Raw genomic sequence first — 9,060 nt, forward strand, 5'->3', positions numbered from 1 at the left:
GGGGGGGACGGAAGGTTTATGCGCATGCGCATGATCCCCTCCTCCCCCCCCCCCCCTTAGCTGCGTCTCTGAGGGGACGAGGGAGGGGATGATTTTTACTTTTCTCCCCCTCGACCACTTCGTCTGCATTATCATTATTAATTATTGTTATTATTACTATTATTATGGTATTTGTTCCAATCCCAACTCCGCCAACTGTCAGCTGTGTGACTTTGGGCAAGTCACTTAACTTCTCTGGGCCTCAGTTACCTCATCTGTCAAAAGGGGATTGACTGAGCCCACCCCGGGGGACAACCTGATCACCTTGTAACCTCCCCAGCGCTTAGAACCGTGCTTTGCACATAGTAAGCGCTTAATAAATGCCATCATTATTATTATTATTACAAATCAATCAATCATATTTATTGAGCGCTTCCTGTGTGCAGAGCACTGTACTAAGTGCTTGGGAAGTTCAAGTTGGCAACATATAGAGACAGTCCCTACCCAACAGTGGGCTCACAGTCTAATGAAGTATGAGGTAACTGAGGCCCAGAGAAGTGAAGTGACTTGCCCAAGGTCACACAGCAGACAAGTGGTGGAGCCGGGATTAGAACCCATGACCTTCTGACGCCCAGGCCTGTGCTCTGCCATGCTGCTTCTCTACATTTGTCCCTCTGTCCTTCTCCATCCTTACATTGATCCTTGGGGACTTTCCTATATTCCTGCGGATGGCCCCGATGATCCTCTCACTCCTTTACTCCGATGACCTCTTGCTCCACCCCACCTCACACACTCACCAACTTGGGCACACACACTCAATAAGTAATAAATACGATTGATTCATTCATTTAATTGTATTTATTGAGCACTTACTGTGTGCAGAGCACTGTACTAAGCGCTTGGGAAGTACAAGTCGGCAACATCTAGAGACGGTCCGTACCCAACAGTGGGCTCACAATCTAGAAGGGAAATGGATGGATTGATCCTGTTGGAATGGATATTCCAACAGGATCAATAATCCCATTTCTCTCCCTCTATTTGTTCATTCAATCATATTTATTGAGCGCTTACAGTGTGCAGAGCACTGTACTAAGCGCTTGGGAAGTACAAGTTGGCAACATCTAGAGACGGTCCGTACCCAACAGTGGGCTCACAGTCTAGAAGGGAAATGGATGGATTGATCCTATTGGAATGGATATTCCAACAGGATCAATAATTCCATTTCTCTCCATTTATTCATTCAATCGCATTTATTGAACGCTTACAGTGTGCAGAGCACTGAACTAAGCGCTTGGGAAGTACAAGTCAGCAACATCTAGAGACGGTCCCTACCCAACAACGGGCTCACAGTCTAGAAGGGGGAGACAGACTAAACAAAACATGGAGACAGGTGTCTAAGTCGTCAGAACAAATAGAATTAAAGCTATATGCACATCATTAACAAAATAAATAGTAAATATGTACGAGTAATGAATAGAGTAATAAATCTGTACAAATATATATATACAGGTGCTGTGGGGAGGGGAAGGAGGTAGGGCGGAGGGGATGGGGAGGAAGAGAGGAAAAAGGGGGCTCAGTCTGGGAAGGCCTCCTGGAGGAGGTGAGCTCTCTTTGAGCCCACTGTTGGGTAGGGACTGTCTCTATAATTTGTACTTCCCAAGCGCTTAGTACAGTGCTCTGCACATAGTAAGTGCTCAATAAATACGATTGATGATGATGATGAAAAAAAGTTGTGTCTCGTCCTGCCCGTGGAGCAACAAGCTGAGATTGCCTATTTTTCTCCAAACTGCTTGGCCTAGAGGAAAGAGTTCAGGGCTGAGAGGCAGGGGACCGAGATTCTAATCCTGGCTCCACCACATTTTGTTTTTCTTTATGGCATCTGTTCATTCATTCATTCATTCAATCGTTTTTATTGAGCGCTTACTATGTGCAGAGCACTGTACGTTATCTGACCTTGGCTTCACAGACTCCGTCCTCTCCTGGTTCTCCTCTTATCTCTCCGGTCGTTCATTCTCAGTCTCTTTTGCAGGCTCCTCCTCCACCTCCCATCCTCTTACTGTGGGGGTTCCCCAAGGTTCAGTGCTTGGTCCCCTTCTGTTCTCAATCTACACTCACTCCCTTGGTGACCTCATTCGCTCCCACGGCTTCAACTATCACCTCTACGCTGATGACACCCAGATCTCCATCTCTGCCCCTGCTCTCTCCCCCTCCCTCCAGGCTCGCATCTCCTCCTGCCTTCAGGACATCTCCATCTGGATGTCCGCCCGCCACCTAAAGCTCAACATGTCGAAGACTGAGCTCCTTGTCTTCCCTCCCAAACCTTGTCCTCTCCCTGACTTTCCCATCTCTGTTGACGGCACTACCATGCTTCCCATCTCACAAGCCCGCAACCTTGATGTCATCCTCGACTCCGCTCTCTCATTCACCCCTCACATCCAAGCCGTGACCAAAACCTGCCGGTCTCAGCTCCGCAACATTGCCAAGATCCGCCCTTTCCTCTCCATCCAAACCGCTACCCTGCTCATTCAAGCTCTCATCCTATCCCGTCTGGACTACTGCACTGGCCTTCTCTCTGATCTCCCATCCTCGTGTCTCTCTCCACTTCAATCCATACTTCATGCTGCTGCCCGGATTATCTTTGTCCAGAAACGCTCTGGACATATTACTCCCCTCCTCAAAAACCTCCAGTGGCTACCGATCAATCGGCGCATCAGGCAGAAACTCCTCACCCTGGGCTTCCAGGCTGTCCATCCCCTGGCCCCCTCCTACCTCACCTCCCTTCTCTCCTTCTCCAGCCCAGCCCGCACCCTCCGCTCCTCCACCACTAATCTCCTCACCGTACCTCGCTCTCGCCTGTCCCGCCATCGACCCCCGGCCCACGTCATCCCCCGGGCCTGGAATGCCCTCCCTCTGCCCATCTGCCAAGCTAGCTCTCTTCCTCCCTTCAAGGCCCTGCTGAGAGCTCACCTCCTCCAGGAGGCCTTCCCAGACTGAGCCCCTTCTTTCCTCTCCCCCTCGTCCCCCTCTCCATCCCCGTCTTACCTCCTTCCCTTCCCCACAGCACCTGTATATATGTATATATGGTTGTACATATTTATTACTCTGTTTATTTATTTATTTATTTATTTTACTTGTACATTTCTATACTACTTATTTTATTTTGTTGGTATGTTTGGTTCTGTTCTCTGTCTCCCCCTTTTAGACTGTGAGCCCACTGTTGGGTAGGGACTGTCTCTATGTGATGCCAATTTGTACTTCCCAAGCGCTTAGTACAGTGCTCTGCACATAGTAAGCGCTCAATAAATACGATTGATTGATTGATTGATTGATTGTACTAAGCACTTGGGAAGTAAAAGTTGGCAACATATAGAGACAGTCCCTACCCAACAAGTACTCACTCTGTGCCAGGCACTGTACTAAGTGCTGGGGTCGAATGGAGCTCTCAGTTCCTGCTGCCCTGTGTCGAGCAGGGAGCCACCCAGACTTTAGAAAAAGCCATTTATTCCCAACCATTCATTCATTCATTCAATTGTATTTCTTGAGCGCTTACTGTGTGCAGAGCACTGTTCTAAACGCTTGGGAAGTACAAATTGGCAACATATAGAGACGGTCCCTATCCAACAACAGGCTCACAGTCTAGAAGGAGGAGACAGACAACAAAACAAAACATGTGTACAGATGTCGAGTGATCAGAACAAATAGAGATAAAGCTAGATTCATTCATTCATTCAATCGTATTTATTGAGCGCTTCCTGTGTGCAGAGCACTGTACTAAGCGTTTGGGAAGTACAAGTTGGCAACATATAGAGACGGTCCCTACCCAACAACGGGCTCACAGTCTAGAAGGGGGAGACAGACAACAAAACAAAACGTGGACAGGTGTCAAGTCATCAGAACAAATAGAGATAAAGCTAGATTCATTCATTCATTCAATCGTATTTATTGAGCGCTTCCTGTGTGCAGAGCACTGTACTAAGCGCTTGGGAAGTACAAGTTGGCAATATATAGAGATGGTCCCTACCCAACAACGGGCTCACAGTCTAGAAGGGGGAGACAGACAACAAAACATGTGGACAGGTGTCAAGTCATCAGAACAAATAGAGGTAAAGCTAGATGCACATCATTAATAAAATAAATAGAATAGTCAATATGTACAAGTAAAATAAATAGAGTAGTAAAACAAATAGAGGTAAAGCTAGATGCACATCATTAATAAAATAAATAGAAGAGTAAATATGTACAAGTAAAATAAATAGAGTAGTAAACCTGTACAAACATAAACAGGTGCTGTGGGGAGGGGAAGGAGGTAGGGCGGGGGGATGGGGAGGAGGAGAGGAAAAAGGGGGCTCAGTCTGGGAAGGCCTCCTGGAGGAGGTGAGTTCTCAGTAGGGCTTGAAAGGGAGGAAGAGAGCTAGTTTGGCAGATGTGCGGAGGGATTGGGGGCATTCCAGGCCAGGGGGAGGACGTGGGCCCGGGCTCCATGGCGGGACGGGCGAGAACGAGGCACGGTGAGGAGGTTAGCGGTAGAAGCACATACCTTTCAAAAGACCGTGAGGGGTTCATCCTGTTTTGACACCACATCATCATCATCATCAATCGTATTGAGCGCTTACTATGTGCAGAGCACTGTACTAAGCGCTTGGGAAGTACAAGTTGGCAACACATAGAGACAGCCCCAACCCAACAGTGGGCTCACAGTCTAAAAGGGGGAGACAGAGAACAAAACCAAACATACTAACAAAATAAAATAAATAGAATAGATATGTACAAGTAAAATAAATAAATAGGGTAATAAATATGTACACACATATATACATATATACAGGTGCTGTGTGGAAGGGAAGGAGGTAAGATGGTGGGGGATGGAGAGGGTGACGAGGGGGAGAGGAGGGAAGGGGCTCACATATATTCCATGTGTTGCCCCACAGACCAATCAACAATATGTACTGAACACTTAGTGCAGGGTACTGTACTGGGCACTTGGGAGAGTATGAAAGGGTCACAGTGTGGCCAAACTAAGCAGGCCAAATGGATAACTTGGAAGAGATGGAATCACTAAATTAAATCATCATCATCATCAATCGCATTTATTGAGCGCTTACTATGTGCAGACCACTGTACTAAGCACTTGGCAAGTACAAATTGGCAACATATAGAGACAGTCCCTACCCAACAGTGGGCTCACAATCTAAAAGAGGGAGACAGAGAACAAAACCAAACATACTGACAAAATAAAATAAATAGGATAGATATGTACAAGTAAAATAAATAAATAAATAAATAGAGCAATAAATATGTACAACCATATATACATATATACAGGTGCTGTGGGGAAGGGAGGGAGGTAAGATGGGGGGATGGAGGGGGGACGAGGGGGAGAGGAAGGAAGGGGCTCAGTCTGGGAAGGCCTCCTGGAGGAGGTGAGGCACTATGCTAAGCACTAGTGTTGATACAGCCTAATCAGGTTGGACATGTCTCACACGGGGCTCACAGTCTTAATCCCCATTTTGCAGGTGAGGAAACTGAGGCACGGAAAAGTGAAGTGACTTGCCCAAGGTTATACAGCAGACTCCGAGGCTTGCGCAGTATCCACTAGAAAACACGGCTTCTCTGCTTCACCGCTGCTTCACTGCTTCAAGGAGTCTTGTTTCTGCCCTCCAGTCAAACTGTTACAGTCTAGAGGACAACACAGTGGAGTTGGACATGATTCCTGTCCACGAGGAGCTTACAGTCTAATGAGCGAAGTTTCCGGGCTCGGTAGGAGGAGGCAAGGTGATGGAGGGTTTTAAAGCCGACGCTGAAGAGTTTCTCTTCGACGCGGAGGTGGATGGACAGCCACGGGAGTTTTTTGAGGGGTGGGGAATAAGTCCTGAATATATTCATGATTGTAGGCAGAGCGAACACAGTCCCTATCCCGCCCGGAGCTCGCAATCTAAGGGAGAGGGGAAAACAGGGATTTTCACCCCCTTTTGCGGAGGAGATAACTGAGGCACAGGTAAGTTAAGTGACTTTATAATCAATCAATCAATCGTATTTATTGAACGCTTACTGTGTGCAGAGCACAAATTGGCAACATATAGAGACAGTCCCTACCCAGCAGTGGGCTCACAGTCTAAAAGTTTGTACATATTTATATGTTTACACATATAAATATGTTTGTACATATTTATATGTTTGTACATATTTATTACTCTATTTATTTATTTATTTATTTTACTTGTACATATCTATTCTATTTATTTTATTTTGTCAGTATGTTTGGTTTTGTTCTCCGTCTCCCCCTTTTAGACTGTGAGCCCACTGTTGGGTAGGGACTGTCTCTATACGTTGCCAATTTGTACTTCCCAAGCGCTTAGTACCGTGCTCTGCACACAGTAAGCGCTCAATAAATACGATTGATGATGATATAGAGACAGTCCCTACCCAACAGGGGGCTCACAGTCTAAAAGGGGGAGACAGAGAACGAAACCAAACATACTAACAAAATAAAATAAATAGAATAGATAGGTACAAGTAAAATGAATAAATAAATAGAGTAATAACGGCATTTGTTAAGTGCTTACTATGTGCAAAGCACTGTTCTATGTGCTGGGGAGGTTCCAAGGTGATTAGATTGTCCCACAGGAGGCTCCCCATTTTACAGATGAGGTAACTGAGGCACAGAGAAGTTAAGTGACTTGCCTAAAGTCACACAGTTTATAATCAGGTCAACCAACTCTACTGAAGTCTCCAAAGCAGTTAGTACAGTGCTCTGCACACAGTAAGTGCTCGATAGATACCATCGATGGTATTTATTTATATTGGTATTTATTTTGTTTATAATATATAAATATAAATATATTTTATAAATATTTTATAAATATTTATTTATTTATTTGGCTTGTACCTACCTATTCTATTTATTTTATTTTGTTAGTATGTTTGGTTTTGTTCTCTGTCTCCCCCTTCTAGACTGTGAGCCCACTGTTGGGTAGGGACCGTCTCTATATGTTGCCATCTTGTACTTCCCAAGCGCTTAGTACAGTGCTCTGCACACAGTAAGCGCTCAATAAATACGATTGATTGATTGATTGATTGATGGATCGATTCAAATTTAAAGCCATTGTCATCTCTTGAAAGCTAGCAAGTGCCCAATTCTGCCCTCAACGGCCTGGGTGCTTTTACCCAGGTGGGAACTAGTCAAACCCTCTCTTCTCTTCCCGCTAGGCCTTGCTGCCTCCCTGCTTCTTCAACTTCCGCATCATTATTTATTTATTTTATTTGTACACATCTATCCTATTTATTTTATTTTGTCAGTATGTTTGGTTCTGTTCTCCGTCTCCCCCTTTTAGACTGTGAGCCCGCTGTTGGGTAGGGACTGTCTCTCTATGTTGCCATTTTGTACTTCCCAAGCGCTTAGTACAGTGCACTGCACATAGTAAGCACTCAATAAATACAATTGATGATTTAAAAAAAAAAAGGGAGAAGAAATCACCAGCCCTCGACAAGCATTACGCTCTACATCTGGAAAAACATCTGGCCACCGAGCCTCGACTGGCACACGCTCCAAAGAGGAGAAGGAGGATCGGTAATGCGGTAATGAACGTCTTCTCGGAAAACTAGGCAAGGGGCGGGAGATTTTTATTTAGCCCAGTTAAGCTCTCCGTACAAAGCAAGCAATTATCTTTAGACGTGTTCATTTTTCTTGTTCGACTGTGGACTAAACACCGCTGCCGCCTTTGTTTTGAGCGATGATTGTAGGAGATGTGATGTCTGGAAGCGAACGCCTTACGAGGAGCCTGTAGCTGCAAGTGAGCTTCCCCTTTTAGACTGTGAGCCCACTGTTGGGTAGGGACCGTCTCTATATGTTGCCAATTTGTACTGCCCAAGCGCTTAGTACGGTGCTCTGCACATAGTAAGCGCTCAATAAATATGATTGATTGATGAAGTGAGCGCCCATGCCTGCTCCCATCAATCAATCAATCGTGCTCTGCACACAATTGCCTACAATTGAGGCTTTTTCCTCTCGGCTGGGTGATCACAACACTATGGTAGGAAATATTTGGGCAGTGTTTACAGCCATTGGAAAACGTTTAGTACATATTTACTATTCTTTTTATTTTGTTAATGACGTGCATAGAGCTCTAATTCAATTTATTCTGACGATTTTGACCCCTGTCTACATGTCTACCCCTGAGCCCCTTCCCTCCTCTCCCCCTCGTCCCCCTCTTCATCCCCCCCATCTTACCTCCTTCCCTTCCCCACAGCACCTGTATATATGTATATATGTTTGTACATATTTATTACTCTATTCATTTATTTATTTATTTTACTTGTACGTATCTATTCTATTTATTTTATTTTGTTAATATGTTTGGTTTTGTTCTCTGTCTCCCCCTTTTAGACTGTGAGCCCACTGTTGGGTAGGGACTGTCTCTATATGTTGCCAATTTGTACTTCCCAAACGCTTAGTACAGTGCTCTGCACATAGTAAGCGCTCAATAAATATGATTGATGATGAAGTGAGCGCCCGTGCCTGCTCCCATCAATCAATCAATCGTGCTCTGCGCTCAGTGGGCTCTCAGTCAATACAATCGTGTGTACGTGTGCGTATCTGCCTTGTGTTTGGACATATATGATCACTCAGTTGTATTTATTGAGCTCATCCTGTGGGCAGAGCACTGTAGTAAGCACTTGGAAGAGGAGCGTGTGACAAAATTGAGGCTTTTTCCTTTTGGCTGGGTGATCACAACACTATGGTAGGAAATATTTGGATGGTGTTTGCAGCCATTGGAAAACGTTTAGTACATATTTACTATTCTTTTTATTTTGTTAATGATGTGCATAGAGCTCTAATTCAATTTGTTCTGACGATTTTGACCCCTGTCTACATGTCTACCCCTGAGCCCCTTCCCTCCTCTCCCCGTCGTCCCCCTCTTCATCCCCCCATCTTACCTCCTTCCCTTCCCCACAGCACCTGTATATTTGTATATATGTTTGTACATATTTATTACTTTATTCATTTATTTATTTGTTTTACTTGTACATATCTATTCTATTTATTTTATTTTGTTAGTACGTTTGGTTTTGTACTCCGTCTCC

This window comes from Tachyglossus aculeatus, chromosome 12, assembly GCF_015852505.1.
Source record: "Tachyglossus aculeatus isolate mTacAcu1 chromosome 12, mTacAcu1.pri, whole genome shotgun sequence".
Classification (NCBI taxonomy): domain Eukaryota; kingdom Metazoa; phylum Chordata; class Mammalia; order Monotremata; family Tachyglossidae; genus Tachyglossus; species Tachyglossus aculeatus.